Source organism: Odontesthes bonariensis, chromosome 6, assembly GCF_027942865.1.
Source record: "Odontesthes bonariensis isolate fOdoBon6 chromosome 6, fOdoBon6.hap1, whole genome shotgun sequence".
Taxonomy (NCBI): Eukaryota; Metazoa; Chordata; class Actinopteri; order Atheriniformes; family Atherinopsidae; genus Odontesthes; species Odontesthes bonariensis.
This window is the reverse complement of record NC_134511.1, coordinates 20,406,121-20,429,775: the sequence shown is the minus strand read 5'-3', so window position 1 is coordinate 20,429,775 and position 23,655 is coordinate 20,406,121. Positions and strand designations below refer to the sequence as shown.

At 38.8% G+C, this 23,655-nt stretch overlaps 1 pseudogene; it reads left to right on the top strand.

Annotated features, from left to right (window-relative positions):
• Nucleotides 1-9,368: 9,368 nt before the first annotated feature.
• LOC142382740 (solute carrier family 28 member 3-like) lies at nt 9,369-21,650 on the top strand (annotated as a pseudogene).
• Nucleotides 21,651-23,655: the final 2,005 nt, after the last annotated feature.

Here is a 23,655-nt window from a genome sequence, read left to right as displayed (position 1 = left end):
CCCCGGCCACTTCCTCCAGCTCTTCTTGGGGGACCCCGAGGCGTTCCCAGGCCAGCCGAGAAACATAGTCTCTCCAACGTGTCCTGGGTCTTCCCCGGGGCCTCCTCCCAGTGGGACGGGCCCGGAACACCTCACCGGGGAGGCGTCCAGGAGGCATTCTCACCAGATGCCCGAGCCACCTCATCTGAGCAGCGGTTCTACTCCGAGCCCCTCCCGGATGACCGAGCTTCTCACCCTATCTCTAAGGGAGAGCCCAGACACCCTGCGGAGGAAACTCATTTCGGCCGCTTGTATTCGCGATCTCGTTCTTTCGGTCACTACCCACAGCTCGTGACCATAGGTGAGGGTAGGAACATAGATTGACCGGTAAATCGAGAGCTTCGCCTTCTGGCTCAGCTCCTTCTTCACCACGACGGGCCGGTGCAGAGCCCGCATCACTGCAGACGCCGCACCGATCCGTCTGTCAATCTCCTGTTCCATTCGTCCCTCACTCGTGAACAAGACCCCGAGATACTTGAACTCTTCCACTTGGGGAAGGATCTCATTCCTGACCCGGAGAGAGCATTCCACCCTTTTCCGGCCGAAGACCATGGTCTCAGATTTGGAGGTGCTGATTCTCATCCCAGCTGCTTCACACTCGGCTGCGAACCGCTCCAGTGATAGCTGGAGGTCACGGCCTGACGACGCCAACAGAACCACATCGTCCGCAAAAAGCAGAGACCCGATTCTGAGTTCGCCAAACCGGACCCCCTCAACGCCCTGGCTGCGCCTAGAAATTCTGTCCATAAAAATTATGAACAGAATCGGTGACAAAGGGCAGCCCTGACGGAGTCCAACCCTCACAGGAAACATGTCCGACTTACTGCCGGCAATGCGGACCAAACTCTGACACCGGTCATACAGAGACCGGACAGCCCATATCAAGGAGTCCGGCACCCCCCACAAGAGTCCCCGAGGGACACGGTCGAACGCCTTCTCCAAGTCCACAAAACACATGTAGACCGGTTGGGCGAACTCCCATGCTCCCTCCAGGATCCTGCGGAGGGTATAGAGCTGGTCCACTGTTCCACGGCCAGGACGAAAACCACACTGCACCTCCTGAATCCGAGATTCGACTATCCGGCGGATCCTCCTCTCCAGTACCCCCGAAAAGACCTTACCAGGGAGGCTGAGGAGTGTGATCCCCCTATAGTTGGAACACACCCTCCGGTGTGTTTAATGTTTAACATTAAATTAATCAGAAATAAATTATACATTGTTAATGTGGTAAATGACTACTCTAGGTGGAAACGTCTGCTTTTTAAAGAAATATCTACATAGGTGTATAGAGGCCCAGCAACTATCACTCCAGTCTTCTACATTGTGTTTGCTAATCGCCTGAGAATACTAATGGATGATTAGAAAACCATGGAAAACCCTTGAAAACCCTTGTGCAATTATGTTAGCACAGCTGAAAACTGTTTTGCTGGTGAGAGACGCTATAAAACTGGCCTACCTTTGAGCTAGTTGAATATCTGGGGCATCACATTTGTGGGTTTGATTACACTCTCAAAATGGCCAGAAAAAGAGAACTTTCATGTGATATTCGCCAGTCTATTCTTGTTCTTAGAAATGAAGGCTATTCCATGCGAGAAATTGCAAAGAAACCGAAAATTTCCTCCAACGTTGTGTACTACTTCCTTCAGAGAACAGCACAAACGGGCTCTAACCAGAGTAGAAAGAGAAGTGGGAGGCACAAGTCAGCAAGAAGACAAGTATATTAGAGTCTCTAATTTGAGAAATAGACGCCTCACCAGTCCTCAACTGGCAGCTTCTTTACTCCCAAAACGCAGTGTCAACGTCTACAGTGAAGAGGCGACTCCAGGATGCTGGCCTTCTAGGCGGAGAGGCAAAGAAAAAGCCATATCTGAGACTGGCCAATAAAAAGAAAATATTGATATGGGCAAAAGAGCACAGACATAGGACAAAGGAAGACTGGAAAAAAGCGTTATGGACAGACGAATCAAAGTTTGAGGTGTTTCGATCACAAAGAAGAACATTTGTAAGACGCAGAACAGGTGAAAAGATGCTGGAACAGAGCCTTGTGCCATTTGTCAAGCACGGTGGAGGTAACATGATGGTCTGGGACTGCTTTGGTGCTGGTAAAGTGGGAGATTTGTACAAGGTAAAAGGGATTTTAAAAAAGGAAGGCTATCACTCCGAATTGAATTTTGCAATGCCATGTCATACCCTGTGGACAGCGCTTGATTGGAGTCAATTTCCTCTTACAACATGACAATGACCCAAAGCACACCTCCAAATTATGCAAGAACTATTTAGGGAAGAAGCAGGAAGCTGGTATGCTTTCTGTAACGGATTGGCAAGTGCATCCATCACATCTCAATATCATTGAGCTGTTGTGGGAGCAGCTTGAGCGTATGGTATGCAAGAAGTGCCCATCAAGCCAATCCAACATGTGGGAGGTGCTTCATGAAGCGTGGGGTGAAATTTCTACAGATTACCTCAACAAATTAAAGGTGGGGTCTGAGATCTTGGAAAAACAGTTCCTGCAAGCTATATTTTTGAAAATACACAACCTTGCCTCTCCCTTCAGCCCACCCCTCGAAACCACGCCTTCAAAACACATGAACGAGTCACGAGTCTTTGAACGCGCAGGGTGGAGGGGTGAGGGGGGCTGACGGTTGATTGGCGTGTCAGAATCCAATAGAAGTAACTCTCATCATTACTTCTATTGGTCAGACATTTCCTCTTGCTACACCCTCTACAATGGACTAAAATATTTAGTTTTTTTCCAAACATTCTATTTTAGTGGGTGCAATGGGGTCGTGAGGAGGTTTTCAGACAATATGATAAAAAATGCTCCAGAACACCTCACAGACCCCACCTTTAAAAGCTAGAATGGCAAAGGTCTGCAATGCTGTAATTGCTGCACATGGAGCATCCTTTGACAAAAGCAGCAAAAGTTTGAAGAACAAAATGAATATTTAAAATAAAAATCATTATTTCTAACCTTGTCAATGTCTTGACTATATTTTCTATTCATTTTGCAACTCATTTGATAAATAAAAGTGTGAGTTTTCATGGAAAACACAAAATTGTCTGGGTGACCCCAACCTTTTGAACGGTAGTGTATATCCTCAGTTGTTGTTGTGTCCCACTGACCTCATTTCATAACAATAACTTGTTTTACTGCATGACAACCACCCGTCTTTCTTACATCATGGTGATCTTTTCTTGTTACATCACAATCACAATTTGCGTTGTTCAGCATAAAATCTGATTGTCTTATTGCATCACAATCAACCAGTTGTATCACTGCAATACCATATTTTTCTTTAAGAAACCAGTATAAGACATGAGAGATGTAGGTAAGGAGAATTAGTCAAAAGATATCAAAGCAAACAAGTTTGTCATGAGAGGTCAAAGCACAATGAGTAATTAAGAAGCAAAAAAAGTGAGTCAAGAGAGATTATCTCTATTATCGAACAGAATTGATAAGACATCAAGGCTAATAAATCGAGTTATGAGAGATGTAAACAAATAAAATTAGCAATTTTCATGCAGCAAGAGAGATCATTAAAATGTAAAAAGGTCATTGTGATGCAGTAAAATCAGGTCATTGGGATGGAACATCAGGTGACGGGGATGCACCTGACAGGTCATTGTGATGCAAAAACATGCAATTGTGCCAGGTCACTAGGATTTAACAAGGTACATAAAGGTAACTATGAGGCAACAACATATTAAGTAGAGAGAAGACAATGTGATGTTAAAAAAAAACGCAGATGGATTGTTAGGCAACAAAGTCGAGTGTGATGCACTAACACAGGTCATTGTGATGGTATAATTGCTTTTTTCCCCAGATTGTTGACCTGACTGTTTGCTTTGATTTCTCAAGATTCAGTCGGATAGCTTTAATATCTCATGACTCACACATTTTATTTAGGTCAGATCTCCCATCACTCACTGTTCTCTAATGAGTCAATCTGTTTGCTTTGATCTCTCATGACTCACTCTGTAATGGATATCTTCCAAGTGAAACTATCTGTGTGGATCGCTCAAATCTGGTATGACTTGGCCTTTTCACCTAGATCTCTCATGACTCATGCTTGCTTTGATCTCTTATAACAAACCCTTTTTCCTTAGATCTCTCAGATCTCCCAAGACTCACTCTTCTGTTTGCATAAATCTCTCACGACTTACTGTTTGTTTGCATAGATTTGTAATGAAACATCGTTTGTTCAGAGATCTTCCAGGACTCACACTATTCCGTAGATCTCTCATGACAGACTCCATTTTCTTAGATTTTTTCTTTACTCAATCTGTTTGGTTTGAGACCTTATGACTGATTCTGTTTTCTTATATTTCTCATGAGTAACTCTGTTTGTTTAGATCTCTCATATCCGGCTCACTCTGTTTTCTTAAAACTCTCAGGTCTAACTCTTTTTGCTTATATCTCTCATGAATTACTGACTTGCTGTGTTTGCTCAGTGATGTGTTTTATGACAAACCCTTTTTGCTGTGATCTTTCATAACACGATCAAGGTTTGAGATGTAACCAAAATGGTTGTGATTCAATAGTTCACTGTGTGATGAGATAACAGATGACTATCATGCTACAGCATAATGACCTCTTAGGTCATTATGCTGTAAAAAGATGGGCATGCAGCAAGAAAAGTAATACATACAATATAATTTAACAGATGCCTGCAAAATGCTGCAAGATGCTGCAAAAACAGGTAATTGTGATATAACAACACAGGTAGATTGTGAAGCAGCAGGAAAAAACATTGTGATGTATTAAAATGTCAATTAGATGCAACAGCAAAGGTGGCTCTAATGTAAAATACAAGTCAATGTCATGCCTCAAAGTAGATCATTGTTCTACAACAAAATATCTTCTTTCAGATCTTTAATCAGACACTCAAGTTGCTTCGATACGCTATGACTGACTTTGTTTGTCTTGGTCTATAATGACTGAGACCTATCAGGACTGACAACGTCTGCTTACGTCTCCCATGACTTGGCGTAACGCAACAACAAGTTGTCATGCAAAAAAATCTGTGTGCCTAGATCTCTAAAGACTTATTTTGTTCACTGAATTCCCGCACAACTCACTCATTCTTTTTTCTTAAATCTGTCATGACTCACTTCAATTGCTTGGATCTCTATTGAGTCCCATCTTTCATTTGGCTCTGTCACGACCCAACTTGATTGCTTTTATTTGTCATGACTAACTCGGCTTGCTTTGTACTCTTAGATCCCTCATCGCTTACCCTGTTTGCTTAGCTCTTTCATTGCTCAGCTGATTTACTTTGACCTCTCATGACTAACTCTCTTTGCTTTGCTCTCTTATGATTGACTGTGTTGGATAAGATCTCTCAGATTTATCATGAGTCAGTCTGTTTGCTCTGATCTTTTATGCCTTGATCGTTTTAATTCAACAAAGTGTCAGTGTGATGCAACGACAGTTCATTGTTTTGGAAAAATGTTTTTTTTTTAGATTTCTAAAGCATGAAATCATTCATGAATCTCTCAATGGTTTTTTTTCTGGATCCCTCATGACTCACTTCATTTGCTTGCATTTCTATTGACTCACTGCTGTCTCTTGGATTTGTCGGGACTCAGTCTGATTGATGTTATTTGTCGTGACTAACTCTATTTGCTCAGTTCTCTCAGATCCCTCATGACTCATTTTATTTGCTTAGATCTCTCATGACTCAATCTTTTTGCTTTGATCTCTCATGACTAACTCGATTTCCATTGATCTGTAATGACTGTCTGATTAGGTCTTCTAACTCTTTTTTTTATTATCTATCACAACACACTGCAGTTATTTTAATCTTATAACTAACTGTTTGCTTTGACCTCTCATATCTTTCAAGTTTATCAGTTTTCATATACCTCACATGGCTTATCTTTTCATTTAGATCTCTCATAATTCATATTGTTTGCTTATATCTCTTGTGACTGTATTTATCCTTTGATATACAATGACTTGGTCATTTTGATCAAACTACGGGTGATTGTGATACAACAAAGCAGGTCATTGTTGTTTTGAAAAACATGTTTCCTTAGATCTCTAATAACTCATTAATTTTGCTTAGGCCCAGAAATAAATCTGTTTCGTTTCAATCTTTCGTAGATCACTCAGTTCTTTGCTGCAGCAAATGATGGCACAGATAAGGGGAGGAAAGACCAACGAGGGTTTTGTAAATGAACATGAACCAATTGATATTATGATGAGGGTCCGAGGACGGCCAGTTAACAGAAGAATAGAGGTTGCAATGATGTGGGTTTTGAATAAAGCATTTATCGCATGTTGGACAACACAATGATAAAGGACATCGAGTTTCTGGAGAGTTATTTGGCTCCCTAATCAATACATAACATTCATTGGAAAGATGGTCATTCAAACAAGAGCTGGCAGAGCAAGTAAAGGTAGAGCACATTCTGTTGGGGACATATCCCTTCCTACCAAAGCACATGATCTTAGACTTAGCGTATATCCCTTAGGACTCAGAATGTCTGCATACTCCCATAAAACTCCCATGACTTGATCATTGTGATCAACAAGAGGTTATTTTGATGCAACAGATTAGCCTGGGAATTCCCATGCTGCTTTGCGTGCGATTTCATTCACACTGCAAAGGCAGCCTGGAAACCACCGCCCTTATTTTTGCCTGAGTTAGGGAACCAATCACAGAACAGGGGGGCAGCAAGACGATGACGACGTCTATGCGCGACACCGAAGCTTGTAGAGTGTTAATCCAACATGGCAGCGGACACAACGTTACCGTTCGATGCAGCCTTAGAAAGTGTTTTAAGTAGCTTAGAACGCAAGTTTACTTTTAAAAAAGAGCCATCGTCTTCTCATACACAGTAAAGCGTCTTCTTCTTCCACGTCGAATTTCTGTCGCTCTACATACGTCATCTGGTATAAGTGATACAATTGGCTATGAATCGCGCGCAAAGCAGCATGGGAAGAACCAGACGCCATTCGATAGACATTCGTAGCGCCCAATAAACGGCTCTAGGCATTCGTAAACCACGCCTAAAATACGAGAAAACGCACACCAAGTTCCCAGACCACCATCTCATCGAGATGTGGACGCGTCAGCCAGGCTAGCAACAGATGGTATATTTGATACAAAAACAGAGTTCATTGTATTGCAAAAAATCTTTTAGCTTAAGTTTCTGAAGACTTCCTTTTCCTAGATCTCTCATGACTCACTTTATTTGTTTGGATCTCCATTTAGCCACTGATTTATTAGGCATAAAATTTGGTCTTTTGGGGTGGTCCGTGCTGTAGTGGGTTGAGCAGGCGCCCCATGTACAAGAGGCTATAGACCTCGCTGCAGCTAGCCCCGGTTCGAGGCCCGCATCGGACGGCCCTTTGCTGCATGTTGTTCCCCCTCTTTCTGCCCCCTGCTTCCTGTCTCTCTCCACTGTCCTATCCAATAAAGGCATAAAAAGCCCAAAATAATACTTTAAAAAAAAGATTTGGTCTTTTTTGATATAGCTTATATTTAAGGACGGCTCAGGTGACTGAAAAATCCCTTTGTTAATCTGCTATAGGCCTAGACTGCTGTCGGGGCTTGGTCATGTAGAAATGTACATCATGGTCGGTCCCCAAGCAGTCTAGGCCTATAGCAATATAACTAAGAGATGTTTCAGGGTCCATTGAGCAATCCCTAACCCCCAGTTTTATCAAAAAGAAAAGTTTTAAGTCTAATCTTAATAGTAGAGTGGCTTCCTGAACCCATACTGGCATCTGGTTCAACAAGAGAGGAGCCTGATAACTGAAGAATCTGCCTCCCATTCTACTTTTAGAAACTGTAGGAACCATAAGTAAACCTGCAGTGTAAGAAATGTTTGGAACATAGCGAACTATGTGATCTTTAAGAAATGATGGAGCTCAATCATTAAGAGCTTTATATGTGAGGAGGAGGCAAAGAATTTTCTATTCTGAATTTGACAGGGAGCCAATGAAGAGAAGCTAAAATCTCTCATCAGCATTTTGAATCAGCTGGAGGCTTTTCAGAGAATTTGTGGGACAGCCCAGTAATAAAAAATTAAAGTTGTCCATTCTTGAAGTAACAAGTGCATGGACCAGTTTTTCTGCATCTCTCTGAGACAGGATGTTCCTAATTTTGGCGATATTACAAAGGCAGTCCTAGAAACCTGTTTTATATGTGCGTCAAAGAAGATATTCTGGTAAAAAAAATAACTCCAAGGTCCTCACTGTGGTACTAGAAGCCAAGGTAATGATATCTAGAGCAAATATATGACTAGACAGTCTCCCTTAAGTGCTCAGGTCCAAATAAAAGACAGCAGATTCAGATTCATTTGAATTTATAAGCAGAAAATTCAAAGACATCCAGGTTTTTATGTCTGGAAGGCTTGCTTGTAGTCAAACCAACTGATTGGTTTAATTTGGCTTCGTGAATAAGTACAGCTGGGTATCATCTACACTGTAATGGAAATGAATGCCATGCTGTCTAATAAATTACCTAATGGAAGCATGTATAGAGTGAAAAGAACTGGTCCAATCACAGAACCCTGCGAAACTCCATGACTTACTCTGCTTTGTAAGGAAGATTGTTCGTTCACCTGAACAAACCGGTAACTGTCAGATAAATATGACCTAAACCAACCTAATGTGGTTAATCTAATCCCAATAATATGTTCAAGCCTCTGCAATAGAATGTTGTGATTGATATCATATCAAATACCAAAAAACACTTCTGTTGCCTCACCATGACTTGTATTTGTTGCATCAGAATTATGTTATTCATCACAATTACCTGACTTTTAGCATTACAAAAAACAATCTTTTTCAAATAACAATTACCTCTCTTTTTGCACCACAATCATCTTTTGTCAATTCTAATTCACCTGGTGCTGCATGACAGTAATCTGTTGTATCAACACAATGGCCTTAATTGTGTTGCAACAGAGGTTTGTGATGAAGCAAAGAACATAGTTGCAATGCAATATCACATGATTTTGATGAACATATGGTCCTACTACTTGCATGATTGGGATGCTAGGACACTTGAATATGATGAACACATGTCCCCTTAGACTTAAGTAGCTGTGATGGGACAACACAAGTGATCTTTGAAAATGTAGAGATGATTGGGACACAGCAGGAATACAAGGTTGATGCATCAAAAGTGTTGCTGTCACGGAAGAAGGTCTTTGTCATGCAGAGATATTTGTCCTGTGCTGTTTCCTCGCAATTACCTGTTTTCATCACCATCATCATCGCTTTTATTTTGGCATCAAAATCACATGTTGTTGAATCACAATCAGCTATTTTGTTGCATTATAGTACCACATGATTGACAACAAGACAGGTCACCATGGACCACCGACAAGTGACCGACAACAGAGATGTTCGCATAATACCAGCGATTGTGATGCAGCAACACTTGATTCTGAATGCACACGTGTTTCTGTATCACAATCCCCTACAGTGTGTCACTGCATCACAATTACCTTTAGAATTTAACTCATGTACCCATGCAACTCATTATTGCAGCATACAGAGTATCAGAGAGTTCTGTAGTCGTGAATGGGATGGCGAAAGTAGCGTGTAGATGCTAATACTTTTAGAAATCATCAAACTGTGTATTGAATGTTGTTCTTCCTGTACTACCTGTGAGGGTTTTGGCCACACGATCCATGGATAAACAAACCTTAGTCTGTCAGAGCTATTTCCCAGCTATGACCTTGCTTCACTGAACCCTTGGCCTAGCTTGATTAATGGTTTCAACATGTGAAAAGACTCCAGTAGGAAGCATCTTTTTTTTCAATTAGAAAATGATTGAATCACCCTTTCTGAACTGAACAGTGACCAATATAACACAACAGAGAAAATCACAGAAACAGATCAGAAGATGAGCTAATGTTAAAAGGGAATAATATTTGAAATTTTCAAGCATTTATTTTTGCACGCAAAAATTACCATTAAATTCGACTTCAATTATTTGTGATGTGATACTTATAAGAACAGAGTAGAATTTGAATAAGTACTCTCTCTCTGTCATCCATATTGTCGCCTGGACTCATCTGAACCTCCTCCAACTCAATGGGTCCAGTCCAACAGTTTTTCTTTTTCTTTTTGCTTAGGAACCTTCTTAACTGAATGAAATGACCTAGATGTGTCTAAGTGGCAGCCATGCCATTGGAACTGTTCAAATTCTCCAAATGCTAAGCAAAGGCTCTCCATGCTTCTTTTGATATCTCCTTTAGCAGAGGATATGCAGGACTATCCTTTATGAAAGGCGGGAGATGATCATCTGCTACTTTCATACCATCATCATCATGCTATCATGCTCAATTATTTTCATCCAGTCGTTTTTACTGTGATTTATGTGGATAAATATGAGGACAGAAGGATGAGTGTGAGCAGTCTGTGACAACAGACTGAACTTTTTTCATATGTCTTTCTTTTTTTTAAATTACAAACTGCATAAAATGAATTAATATTCCATACCATCTTTAATATTATATATTAGAGATAACCTTTGTGTAACAATGTGACAAAATTGCATTAGGCACAGTTTCTAAAGCACCATTTGTATAATATTCATTGAACAGCTGTAGTTTCAGTGCTGCAACACCCACATTGCAGTTTAGTGTATGTGTGGATATATTTTCATTGCAGCATGATTGTGTTTTCCCAAGTCCTCAAGAATTTTACAAACCATCTTTTATTAACCTAATGACATTTTCCCAAAAGTTCAAGAAAGAAAGCTTTAGTAAAGACAATATGAGGTCTGTTTTTATGGCTATTTTACTGGATCTTGTGTATCATTGTGCCAACAAATTATACACTAGTGCTCTCTAGTGGCTGAAATATTTTAGCAGATTCATTTATTTATATGCAATACAAAATGATTCAGTGAGTCTATGAATGTAGCAAATGCACTGTCTCCCATTGCAAACAATGTTCATCGCGCATGTTTTCAAAATGATCGTGTCAACACTATATTTGTGTTTGCAACAGAACAACTCCCAAAAGGAAAGCGTGAAAAAAACATAGTCATAAGGGAGGGCTAATAAAACAGGAAAGGTCGAATGGAACATTTTATTTAGCCTCATGCTTGTGTGTCATCATGTTCAAATCACTTGTATCTTGATCTGCAGGCACTAGAGGCAAAATATTTTTTCCAATCAAACATTTCTGTATTTCATTGTTCATTCAGTTTTGTGCACTCCACAAGGCCGCCCGGCTCATCAAGAGATAAGAAGAAGTTAGCTTGCATAGTCTGATACGTAGACATTTTTTTCTTCTCCTGTGTTCGGGGACAATATGACATGCACTGAAACTTTAAGTCAGAACTGACACAGGTGCTCTGTGTTGAAGTCTTGCTCTCTCTTGTGCAAGAACTGTTCAACTTTTCACCTTAACAGTGCTTGGATAATCATTATTATTTTTGCCACCACACAGGGATGCCTGATGTTTCCAGCAAATGTTTGACCAATGTTTTAACATTAATCAACAGAGAGAGAATGGAGCTGAATGCAACAGTGCGACAGACAACAGGACTTTTGAATTAGAGGTAAGCTTAATTTTTTCTTGAATGAGATTGTTAAAAAAAAAATTAAAAACTGGACACATTCAATAACTTATACAGGCAGTTTTACACAGCAGGCAATCTCATGGAAGTGATCTGTGTGTGTATCTAACTGTTAAAGTGGCAACTCTGCTCATTTCTAGCGATGCTATGCAGTAATTTGGCAAGAGTAAGTTCTGAAAAGTACTACCAAAGTACTGAAATAATTTTGGGCATTTAAGTACAACACACTTGTTTTGTGATGGAAACCTGATATCATGGATTTATTGCCTTCTTTGAAGTTTGAATGCTGCTTCAGACCTTCAGTCAAGCATATACCTGTACAAGCAAAGACACATGTGCCCAGAGTGCAAAAAAAAGGTAAATTCAGGCTCTCAGAAAATAAGTGTCATTGTGCAGAACCATTGTGTAAATTAGCATTCGAAAGATGAATTAACCTCAGCGTGCCTGTGTGTGTTACATGAACAGGATCAGATAATCGCTGATGTGGAATGTTCTTTTGAGGTTGGAGACAATGCATAAAAAAAGACAGACGACCATGACAAAAGGTTTGTGATTTTATTTTGTTGTTGCTGTGTTCACCAAATATGTAATGTCTTTTCCTGTGTCCTAAATTGCCAGCCTTTCTATTGTCTATTTCATAAAAATGTATGTCCTTTCTCCTTGTCTAACCCGCTGTTTTTCTTCCTTTTGTGATCCCAGTGTGCTGGAAATGAAAATGGAGGCTTTCTGGGGCCTTTTTGCTGATCTTAAAAACCAGATACGCCTGATTATATACCTGGTTTAAGCAGCAGGAAAATTGTCTCTATTAGCATCTGTTAAAGTATAACTCAGGGTTCTAAGAAGGTTGTTTATCTCTCTGGCCTTCTGCATGCTAACTGTGTTTGCATGTGGCTGTGTATCAGGAACTTTTTCATTAAGTTGCTGCACAGATTTTCTTCTATTTCTTTATTTCTCTATGTACTTGTAGTCAGACTGGATTAATTTGCTAAATCTGAAAACATTAGAAACTGTAACGTAGAGTGCAGAGGATAGGCGGAGAAAAAAAGGACTTTGTTAGAGGTGCCAACTCTACTTGGATATGCACCATGACTTCAGAGTAGAAGGGTGCTCTGCTGTTCTGACTCTGAGTATCTATTCTCATTTTCTGCACATAAAAAACTATAATCAGTGCAACAAACATCAGAAAAAAGTGCAAACACATTTGTTAAAATGAGCAAACAAAATGTGTGAAATGAGAAAAGGAATTGTGACTTGTCTTATTAAATCATGGCCTTGGAATAATTTTTTCCTTTCCTGGCCAGCTTGGGGCTTCATAGTCAAAAGTCACTGATAAGTCAGACTTGCTTTTTGTGGCTCTTCATGTAATTTTCATAATACACTCCTACGTTTCTATTTATCTTGCAGATAAGTTAATTTGATTAGAATGATCTAACAACATGTTTACAATGTTCTAAGAACAATAGGATATGATTATTATTAGTTATTATGTATTTCTTCCTGGCTTTGTTGCCACGGTGATAGCAGCATGTGTTCTGAACTTCCACCGGGCTGTGGGGCTGCTGGTCATCTCCTTGGTAACCATTTTCTTCCTGGTTTGGGATTGGATGATGGAATGCTATGGTGACTGGTTATGGAAGGCTGTCATTCCTATCAGAGACATTTTCAGCAGAAACTGGTTTGGGATCAGATGGTGAGAAATGACACTTATCTTTTTTTTATCAGAGGTCTGTCCACCACAATGACCCAAAAATAATCCGATGCCTCGTAAAACCCCTTTTTGCTGATGTGATGTAAATGTTGGTTAATACAGTTCAGATAAGTTGAGTGATTCTCTGTCTCCTAGCAACAACAATGTCATCTGATGGAGGAAATCCATTGTTTGTGACACTGGCATGAGCTCAGAGCTCAAACGGCGCAGGATAGAGGAAATAAGAGCAGCTGATGGAGAAGTTTGAGAAGAACTGCTGTGAGCTGCCGTTCTGCACAGAAAGTGCAGTAATTAGGCCATAGCTCATGAGCACTTTATTGGCAGTTACATTGAGGTGAAGCAAAGACACAATACAGGCTATAACAATATATCAAGAATATAACAAAGGTGTGTTAAACAAAAAACTGGCAGTCAGTCAGATTCTCAACTTTTCTGATAACTGAAAGAGTCTGATCTCGTTCTTTACCTCAGCAACTGTTGCTTCGAACAAAATTGTTCATAGCCATTAAAAGAGGGCACATGGACAACTGTTTCTCATGTTTTATGGCTTTTATCTTTATCTAATAGTCTGAAATTATATGTGACATACTTGTTTGCCTTGATGTATAGGCTTAAAATATATTAATAATCATCTGACCTTCATATATTATTTGAATTGTCTTATTGGTACTGCATAAGCAAGAACAAAAAAATTATTAAACTTGAAATATATTCTTATATCAGCAATTAACCACTACATGAAACAAAGTCTTGCCAGTGATAATCTACAGGTAAAGTTAGTCACTGGTGGATTAACTCATCGGCCATATGGATGTGATCATAAGTAGGAACTGTTTGGTGCCTTGTATCCACTAAAACAGTTTACGTCTGTTTAAGTGTAGAGAACACAAATACAAATGTTGAAAAGGGTTCAGACCAGATCAGAGCTTGTAGCTCGAAGTGAAATAGAAGCTCTTATTTTTTTTCCTGCACAAATTGCTTCCTTGGATTTACATTGAATCCAGTTGACAAACCTTTTCCACTAATTACGCTTATTTAGACACCGTTTAATTCTTATCAATGCCCCAATCTCCTTTGTTAGCACAGAAAATCACAGATAAAGGCTGCATCCATCTACTAATTGGTACTATCTGAACTGAATGTGTAATTAATTACACAGTGTAATTCTGTTATAAGCAATACTCTGGCTGAAAAATCTTAGGAGCAAGACTGGGCAGTTTTTCATAGATAATGTAACGTCATTACATAAACTTGTTGTTAAAAATACACACTGTGTATCTGAATTTCTCTGCCTGCTACCTCTCCCTCTGTTAAGGATAATGTATGTGCTGGTTCTGGTGGCTGTGGTCTGCTGGATTGCTCTGGACACAACCCAGTGGGGGACCAGACAGCTTGTGTCTTGGTTTGCTGCTGCTAATCTTTTTAATGCTGCTGTTCTCCAAACACACATTCAGGGTAAGAGATGCACATGTGTACTTCTACATGAACACAAATCAGTTTTTTTTACACAAACCGTGCATGTTTGTAGCAGTGGTCTGGCCAAACATTGCTTTGTGGGACTGGACTGCAGTTTATATTTGGTCTAATATTATATTTGGTTATATTTGGTTAACAAAAAACAAAAACCATGACAATTTCCCAGTCACTCTCACTCTGACAACTCTGACAATCATTCTTGCTTAAACTTTAAATGATTTTCAACATGCTAGCATATTACTACAAATGAAAAAGATACTGCTGGTTTAATGTGTTTTTTTTAGTTTCAACAATGTTTATTGATTTTTCACAATGAATTATCGAACAGACACACAGACAGCAATAACAATAATGAAATAAAATAAGTAATAAATAAGTACATTCAGATATCTTAAGAAATATACATATACAGTATATATTTAAAAAGGATCAATAGAATAAATAAATGTGTAATAACAATAGTAATAATGATGATAATAAGGGTAAAATAGAATAAAGTAAGATTAATTAAAAGATAAAATAAATAAAGAAAATAAATAAAGAAATGAATAAGTAAATAAGTAAATAAGTAAAATAAAGTAAATAATAATAAGAATAGTTTGAAGAGGAAAAGGAGGGGGGGGGGGATTTCGTTCTCACTTCTGTGTTGGGGTCTTAATCCTCATTTAACAGAGTTTGTAAGGTTTTGTAATATTCTAGAAAGGGGGTCCAAATCCTCTCAAATTTTTGCAAGGAGCCTTTAAGGGTATATCTGATTTTCTCAAGTGTAAGAAAGTGCATTATATATTTTATCCATTTTGGAAAGGTGGGAGGAGTGGCTTTCTTTAACGTGTTTTTTTGCATCTGTTGATAACAATTTAAAATCTCAATGCAGATGTTTCTGTCATTTTCGGACGCTGGATCTAAGTTTGTGTTTGGTGACACTTACACAGACCGCTTCTTTGTCTTTAGGGTACGTTGCACCACTATAATCCAACAGACACACACATAAATGGGCAATAGGATTCACTATGTTTTTAAGGCACATCACTGAGCAATCAATGAAGTGCATCATTCATAATTCATACTGTGCAAAATTATTTTCCCTCCTCAGGTCAAAGGATGATTATTTATGCAGTAAAACAATATATGATTGCATGAAATTTTATTATTATTAGAAAGTGAAAATGTGACAAACAATGCAAATGTGCTGAACATGAACAATGAAACCCCATACAATCAAAAGACTGGAAAATTTAAGACTGAGGTACTCAGATGTGTGAATAAGTTTTGTGACATTGGCATTTAAGATTAAAACTGGGATGAAATAGATAAATAAGAATGTTTCAATCGATGTAAACGTAATCAGTCACACTAAGACAGCTGCTGACTGTGGACTCTGTGCAGGTGATGCCCATATTGTTTTTTTTTAGCTCCGTCATCTCCGTCCTTTACTACATTGGCTTCATGCCTTGGCTCATTTGCAAGGTGAGAAAGGCAGAGTATGAAGTGCGTGAAAAGCTAGAAATATTTCAAAACATTTATCAAGAAATAAGAATACAACTAAACAAAAAAGTTGAAGTAAAAAGAACTGGGCTATTTTCCCCACATCACTTTCAACAGTTTTTTTCTCATTGATTTACTGTTCTAGTCTTATTTTCTTTTTTTCTTTTTTTTTTTCATTATTCCCAAATTGGATTCATAATTCAGGTTACCATGGGAACATCTCCAGCAGAGTCAATGGCCACTGCTGGAGATATATTCCTGGGAAACGTAAGGATCTGTCATTTTGAACAACAGTTGCTAATATTGCTGCAATTTTTATTCCACTATCAACCCAAACCTTGTTCTTGACTGTTTTTCAGACAGAATCACCTCTCCTGATTTGTCCATACATCAGTGAACTAATCATCTCAGAGATCCATGCTGTGATGACTGGGGGCTTTGCCAGCGTACCATTTTGGGAGCCTTTACCCCCCCTCCTTTGGAGTAAAGACTTAATGTTGAAGGATGAGGTCGGGTAATTGAAAAAGAAGAATTTTCACTAGAATCAATGGATGATAAACACTGGCTCTCTTGTCTCGTCATTTTTTTTTTGCTGCATGGAAATACCTGTGAAATCAGATTTATAGAATTATTTCATCATTTATCTCAATCTTATTTCTACCTCCACTATATCAGTAGACTATGTGAGCTAAACTGTGAATCATTTTGCAATGCTTTTTACCCAGAATGCATTCAGTCACCACTTCCTCTGGATTACCTCTCTCAGTCAATGTAAACCATTATTCTACACAACTATTATATTTTGTTACTATTTATGCATATGAGGTCACATCTATTTGCACACCCACCCTGTTAAGTGGACATTGTCCTGAAAAGAGTAATTGGTATTATTAAAGACTGTCACATGGTGTGCTATCAAATGCAGACTTGAGCACATCAATTAAACTTTGGGACAAAATGCACCGCAGCCACCAAAACGCTTCATAATTCAAACTTAGGAGATTCGTGCTGTCAGAGCAATGACAGATAATGTCACCAAGCAATACTTCTGGGGCACTGAATGTTCACGTAGCTAAAAAAAAAATACTCTAACAACTTTGATCACTGTAAACTGCATGTACAAAACGTGCCTGTATCATCCACTTTGAGAAACATGTCTCTTGTTACACTATATGAAGGAAAGAGTAATTTCATGCCAAAGCACAAATCATAATTATTTGTGTCAGCTCAAGTGTGAAGTTCCACTTTTTGCAACCTGCGACACACTTGTGCAATTTCTCTAGATTCTGACCTAAAAGGTTGCTGTTTTTAACTTTTAACTTTAGGTTCTATCGGTCAACCTACAGTTGACCGATAGAAGTTTTGACTAATTTTGGATGAAGTGCAGGCTGAATACATTTTGTGTCAAATCAGTGCAGAAGTTAACACGGTTTAGTCTTCAGATATGGTGAACTTTAACTTTGAATATGTGGTCTTAAACTAATCAGAATGATAAAACAAACACCTTGGTAATTACTGAGGAATGAGCAATGAGGAAAAGAACTGATTACCATGAGACTGAATTTTAACCCAACTTGATAGTTTATAAGTTATCTTAAAAGCTCCTTTAAAAGATAAATTATTAACCACTAAATTGATGTTTTTCTGTTCTTTTTTTTTGAGGTTGATACAACACACTTGCTGACAGCATCATTAAAGGGGAACTCCGGGGCATTTGAAGCGCAATCCCATTGCTAGAGGTTGTCAAATACTGACAGTAGTGTGTTCAAGTATTTAAAACATTACAACAATATTACTGGGCATGTATTGTTGTAATGTTTTAAATACTTGAACGCAGTTTTTCTTTCACATGCGCGAGCATACCGACAAGAGGTAAGTGACATGCTGTTTATAAAGTTGTTTTGTAACGTCCCCATGCCAGTAATGTGAGAACCATGCATATGGTTTTGATGGTAAGGCTTGTGACTTTATTGTCGGATGGTTTATAAAGTGGTGTGACGTTTCTGCAGTGTGCAAGTTGTTGTTTTACGTGGAAGGTTTAGCACTTGCCCCTTAGCCACCACGTAGTTGGCTAGCATGACAGGCTGCGCAAACAGTGCAATCGCCGCACAGGGAGCGCCGATTTGCACCAGTCTGTGTCCTCCCGTCAGTATTTGACAACCTCTAGCAATGGGATTGCGCTTCAAATGCCCCGGAGTTCCCCTTTAATGTCCGCTTCATCGCCAAGATGTTTTGGCCCGAAAATGAGGGCTCTGTCTTAATTTCTAGTCATGACTTCAAACTGATCAAAGGGTAGAAGAGATTTATACGTTGCACTAATTTTCACAGGTTAACTATAGTCTGAACTATTAGATCTTTTTGCTTTCTCATTGTATCCTGTGTACATTTATAACCGAAGTTAGGTCAGGTCGCTTCTGTTTAGCTCACCCATTATGCATCTTAAAGCAACACCAGAGAATTAGGCAGAGATTTTGCTCTGTGGCTCCCCCTACAGTTATGAGATGTAACACCAACGTGAGCAAAACAAATCTCCCTGTGAGCTCTGCGAATGTACAGCCATACATGGGATTATTTTCAGTCCTGCTGAAGAGGTAAAGAAGACGCCATCAAAAGCCCACAAAAAGCGACTTGAAAGCTAAACGCTGTTGTGCAGGGCTGGCAACAAAAGTCGGGAACTTTTGTTGGATGATAAACGGATAAACGGAACTGCGGTAGGCCTATTTAGTCTGTTTTGTTCATTTCCAATCTGCTTAAAATACCGGGAACTTTCCCTATTAATCCTCAACCATAGTGAACGTCAGCAAATTTCAGACACCTAATGAGTGAACTCACAATAACATGTTGACATTTGTGTCAAGTGACAAAGGGCACGTTAATGTGTGTGTGCCATTGCAGATGCCAATAGTGGGAAGGAACCGAAAAAGAACTTCATGCTCATTAAAAATGCAACAAAATTTAGAAAGAACTGCAAAATGTCCCTGATGTGAAGAAACAACGTATCAGATTAAAGTTTTTAGTTACGAGTTGAAGCCTCATAAACTCCCAAGGACATGGTGCCCATGATAAATGCAATTTGAATTTAAATTTTCACATAACACTCAGAAAATCTTTGAGTATTGTATGTTATCATAAAATCATGGGAAAGCATTCACTAAAGAGATGCAAATGCTAACAAAAAGTTGTCATTTGTAACAGAAGAGCGTAATTTACAGTTTTTCTCTATTGGTTTGGCTCATTTCTTGAAACAGAAATTACATTATCAAAATAACATGGACAAATCTCCAAACCACCTCGCAATTGTTCACAACAGAATGGCATTTCTCATTGCTTTCATCAAATTGCAATTGTCTTAATACATGTGTCAATTGTTTCAGTGCATCTCTGCAAAAGATTAAGTACAAGTAGCCTACAGTTTGCACAGTTTGCCTACATTTAGCACAACTTTTTTCCTTCAGTTTTATACATTATTGTATTCTGTTAGGTAGTCCTATGCCATAGTGACAAAACATCTAAACATTTTGACTTGTAGTGCTCACACAATGCCAAAAGGACAATGCATTTTGGGGGCACTGACTATTTGAATGAGAAAGAAAATTCATTTTGACACATGGGTGAACTGTTTAGGGGGAGATATGAGCTTTTGCTGGTAAACCATGGTGTTTTGCTGAACCATTCAGTTTAGTTTTGCAAAAAGTACTAAAGAGTGTTGAAAACATCTGGTCTGTTTCAAGAAATGAGCCTAGGCAATTGAGAAAGATCTTTGCAATTTGGGTGGCTCTGACTCTTTACATGGGAAAGAAATCAGGTCTGAAGCATGGGTGAACAGTTTTGGGAGAGATATGTGCTTTTGCAGGTTAGCTATGGTGTTGTGCTGAACTATAAGAGTGTTATGCCAAATGATCTCAGAGTTTTGAGAATGTAATTCTGTTTCAAGAAATGAGCCAAACCAATAGAGAAAAACTGTAATATATAACCATACATGTTATCTGGCATATGAATGGATTTTTCTTTTTTGTTATATACTTGGTGTTGGAAAGGTTTTGTATCAATTCTCTGTGTGACTGTTTCTTAATGTGTAATTGTTGTGCTTCCAGCTGCCATGGCTTCAAATAGGCAATCTGACATCTCTAGCTGTTGCCTCAGAGCTCTGATTGCAGGCTGCGTTGCCTGTTTCGTGACAGCCTGTGTGTCACGGTGAATGTTTTGGGTTTTTAAGCTCTTTTTGATTTTCATTCACATACTGTAAACTGTTCAGGTCTGGCATACCTGAGAGTGCAGTGCAGATGAATGATTTTGTGATACAAATGTATTACTCTTTTGAACGCATATTGTTTTGAGAAGCAAAACACTTTATTTTTTAAGCCCCAGCCAACTAGCCGGAATACCTTCATCAACGGCAAAACGAGGCCGGAACTCGGCTCACAGGACACAGCAGGGGGTAAGTCAAATTTAATAAATGATATTGCTAATATGGGATGTCATAGAGCTTCATGTCAAAAGAGGCGAACTATCCCTTTAATACACAGAATTAATCAGGAGACGAACTACTTCAATAACAACTTGTCTTTACTGACTGCAAACATATTCCGCCATGAAGAGCTGATCAGCATCTATGTGTACGTATATTTGGTCCTGATTTGCTTCCTTGTTCATTCATTTGTTGATCATTTTTCAAAGGTGTGGGAACTGATTGTTGAGTATCATATGAAAATAGTTCAAAACTCTTCACCTATTTCATAAAGCACACAATATATTGTTATTTCATTTTTTATTAGTACAAGTTTAAACATTTACTGACGATGCACAGACATGACCAACAATGTTTTCTTCTGATTAAAGATGCAAATACAAACTAAATAGAAAGCAGATGTTTTTTAAACACAATATCTTAACTGTCACTTAATTTTCATGTGTTTTTTTCCTAGGTGTATTGTACGTTCCCGATTGCCCACATTTCCTGAGCACAGAGTTCAACAACACCAACATAACCAGCAGTACGCAACTGCTCACCTGCTGCACGCAACTATATAACAAGTCTGCGTATGAGTCCACTATGTTTGTCTTTTATATTTCAAATAACTTTTCCAAGATATCATTCACTTTATTTGTCTAGATTTCTATTTCCATTCTATCATTCATTCATCTGTGCAGATATTTTCTGACATCTTGCTGCAGATATAAATACTTAATTCTTTGTAGGATGAGAGAAGCCGACGGAAAAAAAATACTGTGATTCTGTGTGTGTGTGTGAATGTGTGCCTTTTAATTGCAGTGTGACGATGTATGAGCCATGGAACGTGACGTCCGGGGGAGGATTCACTCAGAGCAGTTTGCGAGGCTGCTGCACTCTCGCAACCCCTAAACATTTCAACTGCAGCCTGCTGTTGTGAATCACTGCCAATTAAGACACACACATCAGTGTGTGCAGCTTCCTCACAAGCAATGTGCATTTTCAAATGTATTTCTTTGAATGAAGATTTTCCATTGAAAAGTTTGAATGACGCATCTACCAGGTGTTTGGAGTAAGTTTGCATATTCGTTGAATTAACCAGGCGCAACATTAAAGTTGCATCAGTGGTCAAAATTGGATAATCTAAAATGTAGATTAAAATAAAAATTAAAAATGGAATATCATGTAATGAGAAGACACAAAGGGGCTTAGAACGCTCAGGAGACTGTGCAAACAATTTTACTCAGGTGCTCATCTGTACCGGGTGAAGTACAAGTCCAAAAAAAGGGGGAAAGAGCAGAGGCACTCTGAGATTTTTGTAATATAAAAAAGCCTTTAATATAGCATGGCAAGTTGGTTAAAAACACAAGGGCCTACGCGTCGCGGCCATATTGGCCTTCATCAGAGCATAGACAAAGAAAGTAAATCAAAGCTTAAAATGGCACCCATAGGTGTCAAAGTGGGTGGAGTCTTCCTATCTCATCACACCATGTGACAAGTGAACACTTGCAGTAATTGGCTGTATAAATAATAACAATTACTGATGAGAGAGAGTGAGAAGACAAAACATTTCAAAAAGGGGAAAGGGGAAAAAAACAAACAAAAAAACAATAAACTAGAAAGAGACCACAAAACACAAGTCAAATGCTTACAGTATTTCAAAGGAAAGGGGAAAAGTCACATTCCTCATTTAGGCCTGGTAAAGAGGTTGCCTTCAGCTAACTGATCCAAAAGGTTTCTCTCTGGAGGAGGCTTCTCAGATGGTCTCCACCTCTAATGTGCATTTTCAAATGTATTTCTTTGAATGAAGATTTTCCATTGAAAAGTTTGAATGTCGCATCTACCAGGTGTTTGGAGTAAGTTTGCATATTCGTTGAATTAACCAGGCGCAACATTAAAGTTGCATCAGTGGTCAAAATTGGATAATCTAAAATGTAGATTAAAATAAAAATTAAAAATGGAATACCATGTAATGGGTGCTGATTTTGATTAGCATACTTTGATAATGAAGGTTTTGTACTTTAGAAGCAGAATCTTTAATGGATGTGATAGTAAACATGTCCAGTGTCCTTAAATGTAGGCCTTTATTTATCTAAAGGCATAAAATTACCATGCAAAACAATCATTAGGGTGTGTTGTGTGTAGTATAAATCTACAGTATTCGTTCATGTCTAATTTTCCTGTTGTTTAAATAAGAAGTGATGGTTCAGAATAAGTTATTTTAGATGTATTTCTGGAAAGAAAAATATAAAACCTGTCAGACATGCTTGTTTAACACGAGTATTACAGTACATCATTTGGACACTAGATGTCACTGTTGACTTTTTGTGCCCACTCAACAACAAACGTGCAGGTTTCTTCATGCCATCAGAGACCAGTCGGGTTCACTGGTTTAACTGGCAGTGTTTTCCAAGTATCTGGCTCATTACTACTGACCAAGGTGGCAAACTCTGCTCACAGGACAAAAAGGAGGGTATCAGGTCTGCGAACTTCCAGCAGTTTCAATGTGTGACAAGCATGCAGTCATAGAAACTGCAAATGACAGTCTGTTCATTAAAAAACGCACAAGCAAAAGGTCAGATGGCTCCCTTCTTGGTGGGCAGGAGGTGTGTTCACATGTGTGAATTTCACACACCCACAGAAAGGGAACATTAAAATCAGCCATCACAGAATGACACATGGGGCATTTTTAGGCTCTGTGTGCCCCCTATATAGAAAACTAATGTTCTTTCATGTTTAGAAAGAAAGAAAGAAAAACTGTGTACATTAACATTTTATCTCCGGCGATATTATTTTGGTGGTTTTGAGTGAATCCATGGACGGATAAGAGATAAAAATATTGGAAAGCTGAAACAAAGTGCAGGAGATAATATTCGCAACATTTATTTGGTCACAGTTTCACACCGTGTTCTTCATTATGGTGATAATCAAGAAACAGTTTGTTT